Below are 14100 nucleotides of genomic sequence, written 5' to 3' on the forward strand. Positions count from 1 at the left end.
GCCAGAAGCAAAGAATTGTTCTGTTCAATCGCACCCTTACCATTTTATCTTATCACGAGTGCGCTTGCCTTTTTAAAGGTTGGATGCCTCCGCGTCAATTTGAATGAGTGAATGAGATGCTCAGCCCTGGCACAACTGAGAAGAGAGGTTCTGTTGAGCTAGCAGCAGTGTGCAGGTAGTCAGCTTGGTGGGTGTGTCTTAAAGGGACCCTGCAAAACTCTTTGAGCACCTGCGCGACGTTCAGCTTACACTGCCAGGAATACCTAAGCCAAATATTACATGTGCATGTGAAGCGGTGAGCACGCAAATCGCTGTGAGAGATGCGGAAAAACCAACCGCGCGCTTTTCAGTTCTCCTCATTATGTACCCCTGGCATGGCCTAAATGACGTGATTGAGGCCATGGCTGTCCATTGGCTGTCACTGGTCAACTTCGCGGCTTGTTTCTCGCATTCCCTGTGATGATCCGCCGTCTTTGGCGCTGTGTACGAACCTCTTCTGTGCCTGAACTTGTACGCACAATTTTGCCATTTCTTTTGTGATTTGAGTGCGCGCAAATTTTGAGTGATGAGCTCAATACTTCCCTTTCAAACAGACCACTCGACAACAAACATTTATTGCTTCAAAAACGCCCTACCAGCCCAAGCGTGCGCTTGCGAGCAGGCAGCCACCATGCTTGCTTTTACGTGGCACCAGACCGGAAATAGACCCCTCCACGTTGCAGAGAAAAGGAGAAAACTCCCCCGCCTGTGATATATCGAAGGCCGCCGAAGAGAACGCCGCGAGCCGCCCCCCTCTCTGGGAGAGAGGCGCAGCTTTCGTCACGTTGTCCGCGGTCGAGTTGAGAGGCAACGATTATGCGCGATTTCTCTTCGCGCGTAGTTTCGCTGATAGTGAACGGATTTTCGTAATACTTGTGGAAGGAGATTGTTGTTGGGATAATAGACTTTACCCCAAAATACATTCCTAGGAGGCGATGGTAAGTGCTGCAGGGCCCTTTGTTTACGCTTGAAAAAAAGTTGATAAACACCGGTATGTTCATTATGTTGGATAAACACCACGCAGTCGCACTTTTTTTTTTTTCTTGTTTTGTGTTTTTCAACATCAACATTTGTCTAATTTTTCTGGAGCCTAGTAAGGTGTAGTTATGTAATGCATCAATTTATCTCTTGTTTGCTCATGGTTTCTTTTTCTCTCAATTTCTTAGTTTCTCTCTTTTTTTTCTTTTTTTGAGTCTTGTTTGGGGTGGAATGAAGTAAAACTTTTAACGGATTAGATGCAAGAGAGACCATTTTCCGTATGTGGTCTTCTCTGGGCTGCTTCTCGTGACTTGATGGCGTCGAAGTCATCATCATCATCAGCCTATCTATGCCCACTGCAGGGCAAAGGCCTCTCCCTTAGACCTCCGATTATCCCGGTCCTGTGCGAACTGCGACCAATTTGTCCCCGCAAACTTCTTGATCTCATGTTGTAGTATCATGAACATTTTTCATCTGTCTGAAGGCTAGTTGAATTTGTCTGTTTAAAGAATCGCTTATCTCTCATTTTCTTTTAGTTGCTGCTCTGTCAGCTGTCATGTTGTAATTATGGGAATATAAATTTTCCTACTCATTTTCCAATTCTCTAATTCTAATTAGAGAAATGGCAGGATCAGTATCGATCGAATGTTGAGTAAGAACAATTTGAATTTTTTTTTTGTGTACTTGCAAGAAATAAAACATTGCAAATAAATTATGTTTGGCTGTAGAAATCTGCTCCCGAACAGACTTGCACTGCCCCGAAACTTGTCTTGGGCGCTGCGAAGGTGCGCCAAAACTCCCCTTTGATTACTCCAGAGCTGCTCCAAAACAGCTGTATTCCTGCTCCCTGAGCTGCTTCAAAAGGCCCAAGCCTGCTTCCACTCCTGCCTCTAACGTCAAAGTCGGTGCTCTTTGCGAGTGTTGTTTGTGCCTATCATGCAGCCACAAGACTGACACCCTCCTTGAAGTACCTGGCAAGAGCAGTGCAGCAGCCTGTCTGTCAGTTGCCGTTTTCAGGCACCAAATTCCCCCCGAGGTGTAAATTTGTGAATTTACCTAGGGAATGAGATGAACTTTGACTTGCTTGAGACCTTGTGGTCTGCAGAGACGAGACCACGAGTAAATTGCCACCAAGTGCACACGTTGCACCTCACTTGAATACATGCCAGCTTCCTCGGGGGGGGGGGGGGGGGGGGGGGCATGGTTGCCCCGGGAAATTTTCTCCACCCCACTGCACACTTGGCGAGAAGTGGTTCCAGTGGTCCACACCCAGCCTATTCCAGGGAATAGACTAGGAAAAAATTCTGCGTAGAAATGGTCTTTTTTTACAATGGCCCTTTCCTTCATGCACGTGCCCCAATCTCGTTTTTCCCGTCCCGACCAAAATTTTTGCGTTCAGGCAACCCAAGAAATGTCCTTAAAAAAAAAAAAAAAAAATCGTCAATCTCGTCTGTCACGTATGCAGGTGCCCGAGTGGCGCTGGCTGCTCACAATAGGGCTGGGGAAGCGAATTGAAATCCTTCAGTAGAAGAATCGCTTCCTGGCCAAGCAATCGTCCTCCCTTGATGAATGTCATTTGCACTCCTTGCAAGCTTGGGCAGGACTTCTTCTTTCTTTCTTTCTTTCTTTCCCCCTTTTTTTTTTTTTTTTTTGATTTATTGTGCCAACACAACGCAGGCGATGAGGCGCGCCGTAGTGGAGGGCTCCGGATTAATTTTGACCTCCTGGGGATCTTTAACGTGCGCCGAAATCTCGTACACGGGCGTTTTTGCTTTTCGCCTCCATCAGAAAAGCGGCCGCCGCGGCCGGGAATCTAACCCGCGTCCTCGTGCTCAGCTGCACGCCTTAGCCACTGAGCCACCGCGGCGGGTTGGACAGGACCTTGGTGCCTCAAGTGGCACTCCTGTTTTCTTTTTCACCGAACGGCACAGCACCTGTTGTGGTAAACGGGGAAACATTGGTGCTGCATTGTGGGTAGAGGATGTGTTTTGTAGGGGTCTGCTTATCGTTTGCGCGGGGGTGGTTGGGTAAGGGCCATGTTGTGCGTGGCCCAATTGCTATCCTCGCTGCTCGCAGGGGCCCCGGAGCGGACGGCGGAAGCAGTGAGCTGCACTCGTCCAACTGGGCTGTACAATAAAGCGTGCGTGGGAGCATTTCACCCTTGCTGCTGCTGCTGCTGCTGCACCCCCGGCGGGCCCCGCCAGAGCCTGTCGGAGCCTTTTTACGGCCTCTTCAGCACATGTCCATAATCTATGGGGAATAATCTCACCTTTGACTGTCGCATTGTCTCGACCAGCTAAGCGATGGGCCAGGGAGAGCCACTGGCAGGTTGGGCAACACAAGCATTTATTATCACACAAAACACGCACAAAAGAGGAAACCTCATACCACTAAAATCCCAAAGAAAGGAAACAGTATTCCACCCTCAGCTCTACAGTTTCTGCCACAAAGTCTTACACAAGGGTCCTCTAACAAATGTCCTATGGCTATGTGTCTCTATTGGGCGGACCTACCACTGTCGCGGTGGTAGCTGAAGTGGTCTTGTGGGGTTGGTAGTGGTGCTGGCGTCACTGTAGTTGTGGGGATGGCGTCGTCGCGCCGCACGTCCTGACCAGGGTCCTCTGGCTACCCCCACGGTAGCAGCCCAGGGGGATTCGGAAGTGTCAATGTACGGCATTGTCGCAGCATAGGCTGACGGGCGTAGGTGCTGGGCGCAGGAACGGGGCCCTTACCGCTGGGGCCGCCAAGGGTGCGACTGGGAAGCCAGTGTGATGTCCGCTCACTTTCACCCTGTTTTTTTTTTCTCCAAGTCTTGCTCCTGCTGTGACCTTGCGCAACTCCTCAGCCTTCTGTTCTTTTCAGCCCCATTGGCCACTGCCTCCTGCCTGTTTGTCAGTGCCTTCTCTGGTTGGCCCACTTCTTGGTGGCGAATTTATTTTTTTATTGTTTTTTTTTTTGTAGACATGTAAAGCGCCTTAGATGTCTAAAGTGAAAAAAAAAAAAAAAAAGATCATCGACGAATGAAGGCGGGGACGACTGCTTGTGCCTGTCATCCTCCTTGATTTTGGCCTTCACACGAGTACGATTCAATACCAGCTTGCCCAGAAGCCTGCCTTAAATGTCTTGTCACAATCCCCTTTGGGGATTGACCCCCCTCTCCTGAACCGTAGCAGAGAAAAATCCCTACAAGCAGTGACGTCGGTGTCGGTAGGTAAAATATCCCCAAAAAATCTGTACTTGCCACAGCTGTCTCTGCACTTAGAGAGAATAAATGAGGGCTAGGATCGCTCGCACTTCAAAACAGTTTACGAGACCAAAAACCTGACACAAACTACAGGCATGACGTAAGGAGCCCAAATATAGGGCACAAAAATATTACGCTAAAGAATAGAAAAAGAAACATGATTGTCCCAATGGTTCTACGAGTTGCCTTGCATCATTAAAAAAAAAATCCTGTCATCATCATCATCGTGTCAGTATCCTCTCATCATCATCATCATCGTGTGAGTTAGTAAAATGTCCCTTGAAACACCATTACTTTTGTCCGGGAGTGATGTAAATAAATCTCGGTCACTTGGAAAAACAATTACTTGTCACTCGTAGTGCTACTGTTATGGTGCAGTTCTGTGTCGGTGCAATTACTACGTTAGACGAAGCCCATGGAGGAAAGAAAATCTTAGGTGCCCTGACGTCACTTCTACTGAAGCCGGAAATGCCATTTTTGTAGGCTGCCCATTTTTTTCTTGTATTTTGCGCACACATGCCACCTTGGTCACCTTCGCTAGCTCCACTGTCATCTGCTTCATCTCTGCCTGGTGACCATTGGCTACCAGCTGGGCCGCACAGTGATGTAGGGCCTCGGTTGGTCGGCCTTGGGCGCCGTTGGTAGGACGCGGTTGCCAGTTGCCTCTGATGGACGTGAAAAAATTGTCACTAAGGCTGCCAGTGGTGCCTCTCCTAAGCTTTCTTTCCTCCATGGCAAAGCCTGTCAACGGTGCGGTGCCACTGATGAGCACACTCTGCCAAGGCCGCGGCTGTTTAAGCTCCTGCTAGCACTTGCCGTCCATCGGGACACAAATCGGGCTTATTTGCGGCCTCCTCCAGTCGCCGCCCAATCATGCCCCATCCTTGCCTCCTGGCTCCAACAGTCCGAGGCCACCAGGACGTGCACTGCGTTCGAGCTGTGGCCTCGTGTCTGCGCTACTCTAGGGGCCTATGGTGTGATGCTACCCGAGCCAAGTGCCGGTACACTGCTGGGTGGACCTCGCCCTGGCTCTCGTGGGGCACCTTTTCCGCTTGGGTCCCCCCACTCAGTCCGCCTCTCTGCTAAGGTGGCTAGAACGGGAAGGTGTGAATACCGCAGCGCTTTTCCTTGGCAAGCACACTCTCTTGCACCCTGATGACACAAAGGAAAATGTGATGCTGCCTGTAGCCACGAGTGAACTGTAGCGTAGCTGTGTGAATGACAAACCTGGCCGCCTAGATGCACTCCACGTGACCTGAAAGTCATAACCGGTGTGTTTATCATACAGCGGAACCCTGCTGATACATCCCCAATTCTTGCAACAACCGCTTCTTGCAAGAAATCACTGTGGTCCCGGCAAATTTCCCATTGAAACAGTGTATTAAAAACCCGAAGGTATGATGCTCGGGTGCACACGGTCTGCTTCTTAAAGGAGTACTGACACGAAATTTTTATGTTACGTTTTTTTCGCTGCTATGCGTGCCTACCAGCCCACTAATCATAGAATGACAGATTAGACGGTCGAGCGCAGCGTAAACATTCATTTACGGCGTCGTTTATTCGTGCCAGTTTCGGTTTCGACAAAAAAACGCCGAGTGGCCGCCATGACAGCATGTATCACATGGCGTCACCATTCTTGCCGTATCGCTGCCTCTCTGGAAGCGCGCGCGAGCGAGCGCACGCGCGCGCCCAGACCGGCCGAGGTTTTCGCCGTCCCCACAGGCCCGGGCAGCATGACGTCAGTCCCAAAACCATGACGTGTACACACGCCCGAGCAGCGCGCGCCAACCACAGCCAGCGCGTCGGCTTCGTCACGGGAGCCCCGACGTCGGCAGTTTGGGGCACGTAGCAGATGATGTCACGTCGGCCCGCTCTGAGCTTTCTCGTGCGGGCGAAGATTAAAGTGGATTTTAAATATGTTTCGCTGAACGGTTGCTGTTGAAACTTGCTGGGAGATATCTCCTGATAAAAAGGAAGCGTTTTACATAGTTATCTCAGCTTTGAAATTTCGTGTCAGTACTCCTTTAACAACGGAGCATGGCGGGGATATATACCGGTGTTTATCCCGTCTTTTACACCTCTTCGCTGCCTCGTCTCAACCTTTCTTTATTCTAACTCCATTTGACACTTCTTGAAGTGCAAAGGTCCACAGGGGGCAAGACCACTTGCTGAACAGATGCATGCAAGCAGGTGGGTATTGGCGGGTGGGAGTTAACTTTTGGCGGCCCCATACAGCAACAAATGCCAACGCGCCAACAGCACGAAGTCAAAGTCTTGGTGGCTGGCAGATTGCGAATTTGAAGCTCCCATCAAGCCAATGAACACGGTTAAATATGTAACCCACGGAGCCAGAACAAACCCTGAGGCGATGATCAGACGCCCGCTTTCCTCGCTCACTCGCTCCAAGTTTCTTCCTTTCACGCGGTTCTCTCTCCGTCAATCTCTGCTGATCAGGGTTTTTCAAAGCCCCGTTTTCGCTCCGCTCCTTTCTTGGTCGCCTTTTTTCCATCACCGCCTTGTACTGTAGTTCGTTTAACTTGGCCTTGGCAGTTTCACACACTATCCTCTTCCCGCACTCAATTTGCTCGACCATGTTGGCCTCGTTTCACGCGCACGAGGCGCAGTGCTGGCGGGCTACCACAGACGTGGAAAAGAGGGGCACAAAATGGGCGTTTAGTTCTAGAAACTTCGATTTCAGTTAAAGGCTCGCAAATTACGTGAGAACACACTTAATATAGTAAATTAAATAAGTTCTTAACCCACCTGCCGAGTGAGACTAACTACTAGGCTGGCATTTACCTGTACCTTGATCATGTGACGCTTTCATGCGGTTTCTTGAAAGTCCTATTATCGGGGTTCCACTTTATTACTAGCATTTAAATCAACGCTGTATGTTTAAACCAGGCTCGTGTTTACATATGCTTTGCTCAAAATTTTATTGCAGTATCTTTGCAAGGGTGTCGCCATCATTGCTGTGGCAGCTGTATAAAGAAGCTGCGTCTCCCCATTGTTGCACTGTGGGTGTGCTTCGATGTGCTTTGGTTCTCTTGGAATGTCATGATCAAGGTGTTAAGCTGCTCAGACAGACCCCAATTGCATCCAGCCTGTCGCTGGAACGATTTTTCTTGGCTCGTCAGCCTGCAAAATGGCACAGAGGTGCCCACTTCCGACACTCGTAATCTGCTGCGCATTGATGGAAGCGGCTGTTGTGGGGCTGTACGTCCAACGGTTTGCGCGGCCGAAACACCTCTCAAATTGCCTAGAAAGTCTAAACGAAGCACACAAGGCACGATTTGTAGTAACCAGTGCCTCTGGAGCCCTTCACAGTTTGGAGCATGTGAATTAATAACTCAGTAATTTTGCTATTATAACATTTAAGCATGCCTGCATAGACAGTGCTAGCCATGTTCTCACATGCTAGACAGACAGGCACAAACATGCTTTTTACAAATCCCTCGATCTCTGTACAAGTTCTTAAATTGCTTTTTACAACTATGCCACAAATGTGGTGGGCAAGAAGGTCCCAAGCGCATCTGGTGGCTGTATCGCATTGCACCATTTCCTACAGTTGTAATCATTTTCAACAAATCTTTTCCGTTTATGGCAAATAGGATGAAGCTCAGCAACAGCGCTAGTGAAAATCTCAAAACATATAAAAAATCTCTCAGTATTCCTTTTCAATCGACTACGGCGCAAGAATGATAGATAGGCAGTGCGCCTTTGATCATGCACAGCATGCTGTTAATAAACTCGTTTGTCTTAAAGAATAACCAACAATATTTTCTCGCTACTGCACTGCATATAGCAGCCACATTCAGCTGACAGTGGTCAAAACTTGTGCAGTATCTTGTGTGCCCCACTCATCTGGAAGTGCAGCAGACCTGCTCATACCTCACCGAGGCACCTCTTCCTTCAATCGTAGCAGAGCTTCTGGCCAGCCGGGATGGTTATTCTCGTTAGAGCCTCGCCTAGGCATAAACCCGCTGCTGTGCCTTCACCTATACACCGACTCCACACAGGCAGTCCGGAAACAGTGACGCGTGGCCAAGTCGCTCGACTTGACCTGCGATGCGCATCACATTGTGAACTCTTTTCCGTGCCCCGTGCGAGTTCTGTGGAGTTTGACACCTGCCCACACTGATGCTGACGCGGGCTGCCATCTCCAGAGGGTGACTAGGCTGCTACCCCTGCTCCAGTTGTTGCAGTGACAACCTCATCATTCACAAGGAGTCCCTCTGGTGCTCCACGCGTGCTGTTCTTCCTCCTCCTCCCTTTCCTGGTGGGTAAACTGCAAGGAGGTGGCACTTTGGAAAATCCGTGTGGGCGCAGCTCTAACCCCGGCGATAGTAGCCTCATGGAGGACACAAGTTCCCCCCCAGAAACATGCCTCTTCTGTAAAGCCCCTGCCACTGAAGCGATCCTGGACCACCTCCTGGGGACATTCCCGGGTCTCCAGGCAGCACAAGTTCGCCACATGAGGGCCCTCGGGCACCACCCAGGACGACCACCTGACCTTCGCCACTGGATGTACGGTTCCCAATACCGGCCCCTCCAGGACTTCATTGTGGAGACGGGACTACTTGACTACATTTATTTTATGCTGAAGGGCGTACTTGCGTTATAATAAAAAAAAAGAAGACAATTGGTCCTCTGCCATTGGCACCCTTGTGCTTGGAGGACCAGCTGTTGTGGGCTGCCTATGCTGCCTTGCTGGATGGTGTCAAGGCAAGCCCCCTCAGCAGCACTGGGAAGACCAATGATGGAGCTCATTGTTTCTTGATCAAGATGAAACCATTAGGAATAATGGTGGGGGCGACAAGCGTGGCCTGCCCTTTGGAGGGTAAACCAGGGCTCCTGCAAGCCGGTGAAGGTAAACGGGAGCAGCCAAGCGTAGCCATTCACTCAGCCAGAGCATTCACAGAAACATTGCTGTTGCCAAAACCCACTAGGCTAAGGATGATATGCTCGATTTCTAGGGGGCACCGTTGCAACATGCATGGAATTTAGAATATGCTGGACGTTTATATTTAGCTTTTTGTTTTGTCAGCTTATAGCCCTAAGGTGCAGAGTACAGTGTGCTGTGGTGAGGGGCCATGAACCATGTGACCGAATTCCCCGGATGCTAAACTTGGACAGGGACAAGAGGAAAAGTATGCATAGTGGTTGAGCATGTTTATTTCCAATTTTTCTGCAATGAGGCCACTATGGAAAAAAGTAAAAACCAGTGTGTCAAGTTGAAAAAACACCGGTTCGGTCCTGGTTCAGGTAAAATAATTACATTCTGGTTCAGGCTTCCAAACTGGTTTGGAAAGATTAATTTTAACCTAGTGCAAAAAAAAAAATGTTTTTAGTTCAAAAACCGTGATCAAAAACTACAGGTTTGGTTCTTTCAAAATATGGCTTTGTTCCAACAGCAATGATGTTATTAATGGAAGCCTTAAACAATTAGGCTAGATAATTTAGAAAATTCATGAAGTTGTTGCAATTGGCAGCCGTATTTAAGTTAGTGTTATGTAAAGATAATTAAAGGCTGTTGTGGTACTTTAGAGCTCCCTAATTGGGATATAGCTGATTGTATGAATTTCTGTAATGAATTAGACTTGTTATTTTAAGTCCACAGAAACCCTGCAAACATTTGATAATGGCATCTGCATTGGCTGTGCAGGTCAGTATGCTTATTGCTTTACGTCCCAATGCACTTCAGTCGCCATTCTTTCCCACCATAGTACACGCGTTTTTCAACACACAGGTATGGTAGCCTTGCAAAATTTCAGTACTCAAGCTGTTTTGTTTTTGTGCACAACTTCACAGGGCGCCATCATAACAGCTCGACTTTCAGCCTCCACAACCAAATGTTTCATCAAAATTACAGCCCACAGACAGGGTCTCCCAAGGCAGGGACAAATTTTTGCGCTGGTTTTCAGCTGTGCTATTTCCCTACGTGAGACGCACAGGTGGCAGCGATCCTGTTCCCCTCATCATCTGAGCACTGCCTCCCGGTTTACTGCAGCTGGCTTGTACACGAGAACAGCTGAGAAACAGTACGGAGGAGCCTGCCCACATAACCGTAGAACCCTGATGTGGTACTGTGGAGGCGTGATGGAGCTGGAGCCAGGCTCGTTTGCCTGGGATATACTGTGGTACATGTAAAGAGGTATGATGGTGCTGTCACGAATACTGGGTGTTAAGCTTCTGTGTGTGGGACCTACAGACCTTCATTTGCCATGGCTTGTAACCGGCACCTAATTTGTTAGGTACGTATATGGGAGTAATAATAATAATAACCAGATTTACTCCATAAGGACGAGGAAGACGAGATAAAATGATAGTTTCACATCTCTCAGTTTCATTTCGTTTACTTCGGTTCACGTTATCGTAGACGTCTGGCGGCATATCATTCACCGATTTCCTAATTGCTGTCTGAACTCGTAAGCCAGCTCTCAAAAGCAAAAAAACGTATGATGAAAACACCCACAAAACCGCCCGAACAGTCACACCAGAAACGAAATCCCATTGGGCAAATGAATTTGGCTGTCTTTGATCCATGCCACAGCAGTATCTGGCTCATTTTCCATGCGAAGTAAGATCTGCGTACACGTTTGCAGGGCATTGTCACAACTATTTTCTTGCCAAATTTTTGCTAGGGGAAAGTTGTCAGGATTTCTTTGGCAGTGTAGTTTATTCTGGCTTAGTTTTAGTCTGCGGATTAGGTTCATTTTGAAAAAAAAAAACAAGGCGAGATTTTGTTTGCTCCGTTAACACGCAAGCCAGTACCGCTGTACACTGGCTTCGTGCTCTGCTGCAGGCCTGCCACTTGCCATTCGCTGCACCGCCTTTACCCTGTTCGTCTGCAATCAGTGCCTGGGTTCTCTCGGACAGCAGCAACTTATCGCTTGTTTTGCCTGGGATGGCGGTTTCAGCAGCTCGGGTTGCATATGCTTTGGTGAGGAAGAAAACTCTTTGTCTTTAAACATTCAACAAATTCCTCCGTCTTAGCGCGACGTGGTGTCGGCGGATACTATCGCCGATGCCTGGTGTTTGTGGCTCAACCGTTTCTTTCCCTGATCCGAATTCACAGTGGTTTTCCACTGGTTTCCGTGGAAATGCTGCTTTTGCGTTTGTTGGTAAGGAATCTGCTTGCCGTAGAGGAAGCCGCTGTAGGGTTTCTCTACAGAATGCTTTCCAAGGTCTGGCCCGCGCATGTGTGCAGCGCCGGCTGAACAAGCCAAGGCGACACAAAGGCTTGGAGGCCGGATGGCAACGAGCGGAGTGGCACGAGGGGATGCTTGACCCCATCGCTTGGTGCCTCTAACGACTGTTACACCTGCTTAGGGAAAATTACCATGGGAGTAAAAAATTCCTGTTCCACAGTTGGCGCGTCCATCTGAACAAGAAGGATCGCTCAGAAAGGAAGCGCAAGAACGTTACAAAGCCCAACGACGGCAGGGTGACAAAGTGAAAGCGCGCATCGCAGTTGTATGGCAGCAAGAGACACCGGCGGCATTCCTTCGGACAACTAAAGCCCGTGACAGCGGCATTGTTGATTGACGGCCATTGTGGCTAATGGCTGCTATGCACAACTGCGGGTTTACGGGCCCCGAGCTGCATTCCTATGAATAGACCTCGAGAACACCGGGCTTGATCAGGGAAGGGCACGGAGTCAAGGTGGCCAATGTTCGACGTGAGAGCGACGGATGTGCAGCGGGTGATTGGTGAAAATGAACCCGGGCCGGATATCTCTACGGACACAAACTAGACTTTTGGCCGAGGGAAATTTCGGCTACAACTTTGGACTGTGAACTGTTTTTTTGTTTAGAGAGGTTATAAAACCCTGAGTACATTAGATGAAAATACGAGGCGCATTAAACATAGCGTAGTCTCGTGATGTCGGAGTATCGTCAAGGTGTCTACAGATAGCAACGAGTTTACTTCACCAACGGGCCGAATGAGATGACGGAGGAGAAGCTCACTCCCACCTTGCATCCTAAGCCGTTGCTATGGGCGAAGGCAGTAGGGCAAGCCATGCTGTGACGCCGAGGAAGTAACAAGGCACATCCTTGGAAATAACAAGCTTCTGTACAAAACTTGCATGGGTAAGCGCTGACGCTTGCCATTGTTTTTTGTCTACATATACTGCAGTCCAGTGCGTCTCAATACTGCAATTTCCGAGGTTTGAATCATTGGCGCTTTGAATGGCAGACCGTTAAAAGTAGAACTCTGGGTGTGTTTTAGGGTAATAACACCCGCTATTCGATACTGCAATTTCCGAGGTCTGAATCATTGGCGCTTTGAATGGCAGACCGTTAAAAGTATAACTCTGGGTGTGTTTTAGGGTAATAACACCCACTATTAGGCGTATGACACCTCCGATTTACCTAGCATTTTGTTTTTTTCCTTCATAACTAGTAGTCACAGGTTTTGTTTGGAGAAAAATATGGAAGCGCAAGAGGTTTGCCACGGAGATCTGAACTCTCGAGTGCCTACATGCACTTCTGTTTCTGCCGACTTCGACTGCGTATAACGTATATATAGGATGGTCTGGAAAGATGCTTTAACATTAGCAGAGGGAATGTATAGTTAATATTGCAATTACTGCTGTTATTTTTTAATTTTGCATACTTCGCGTAGGGATCTTTGACGTGCGCCGAAATCTAGAACACGAGTGTTTTCGCTTTTCGCCTTCATCCCAAAAGCAGATACACTTGATTTCGTTTGTCTTTGCAGGTTTACACGCCTTTATGGTAAACGCTAGATGTTCAACGTGTTTGTACTAGTAACGGCCGGTACCCCCGCCCTCTCCCCTAATTTGCACAGAAAAGTTATCTTGGGTTGCCCTCCCCAACCCCCTCTGAAAAAAAATCCTGGGTACGTGCCTGAGTAGGAGCAAGGTTTCGTACCTATCAATGCCTAGCAAGAGTGCACGAAGGGATCATCACTAATTTTAAAGGTTATGTCCATTTTAAAGATAATTGGAATTCACACGTTTTAGTGAATATTGTCAATGCGAGGTCACATTAACTAGCTTCAAATGTCGAGTCCCCCAACTAAAATTTTATACAGTCAAGTCCACTTATAACGATATCGTTTATAACAATACTATATCGGATATAACGATGAACAGCTATGGTACCGTCAACTTCTGTATTCTTTCTATGGTAAATAAACCACTTATTACAATGCTCCAGTGCCACGATATCAGATATAACGATTGAATCCGGTTATATTGTGCACCAAAAGTGAAACAGTGATGACTCTAATGACGCGGTTGCGCAGTCTACTCGGGTAGTGTCTTCGTAGGAGGCCCAATGCGTGACACAGTCCCTCGGGGACTTTGTTTCCGCCAAGGACATTTACCTCAGCTAGGTGAAGCACCTGCATGTAGATGCTCTTGGAAAAGATTTGCGCTAGCTTCACACGCTGCAAACAAAGGTGACGGACTGGGGCTTCTTTTCCGCAAATTAGTAGTAGTACGACCTTGCTGGCATAAGTGGACTAGACTGTATGTACCGGGCTGGTCTCGCCTCCTCCTCCCGATGTGCTGTCTACTGTGAACAGGAGACTTTAGAACACTTACTATTGCATTGCCGCGGTTTTTCACTGATGAGGCAACGTCATCTTGCCACGCCATTGCGACGAATTGGTCTTCCTATTTCCATGCCCATACTACTATCTTTTGGGGCCACATCACTGGGATATTGTCACGTTTTTGAGACCAGGCGCCTGCCCTGTCAGCTTTGATTCTTGCATGTACTTTTTCCGGCTTAAAAAGCTCATTTTTTCTATCCCAAACTCTACTTTCAACTTTCAACCAATTCTATTTTGTAATAATGCTCTCTTTA

The sequence above is a fragment of the Haemaphysalis longicornis genome, unplaced genomic scaffold (genome assembly GCF_048455015.1).
Source record: "Haemaphysalis longicornis isolate Haplotype H1 unplaced genomic scaffold, Haemaphysalis longicornis Haplotype H1 scaffold_3, whole genome shotgun sequence".
Taxonomy (NCBI): domain Eukaryota; kingdom Metazoa; phylum Arthropoda; class Arachnida; order Ixodida; family Ixodidae; genus Haemaphysalis; species Haemaphysalis longicornis.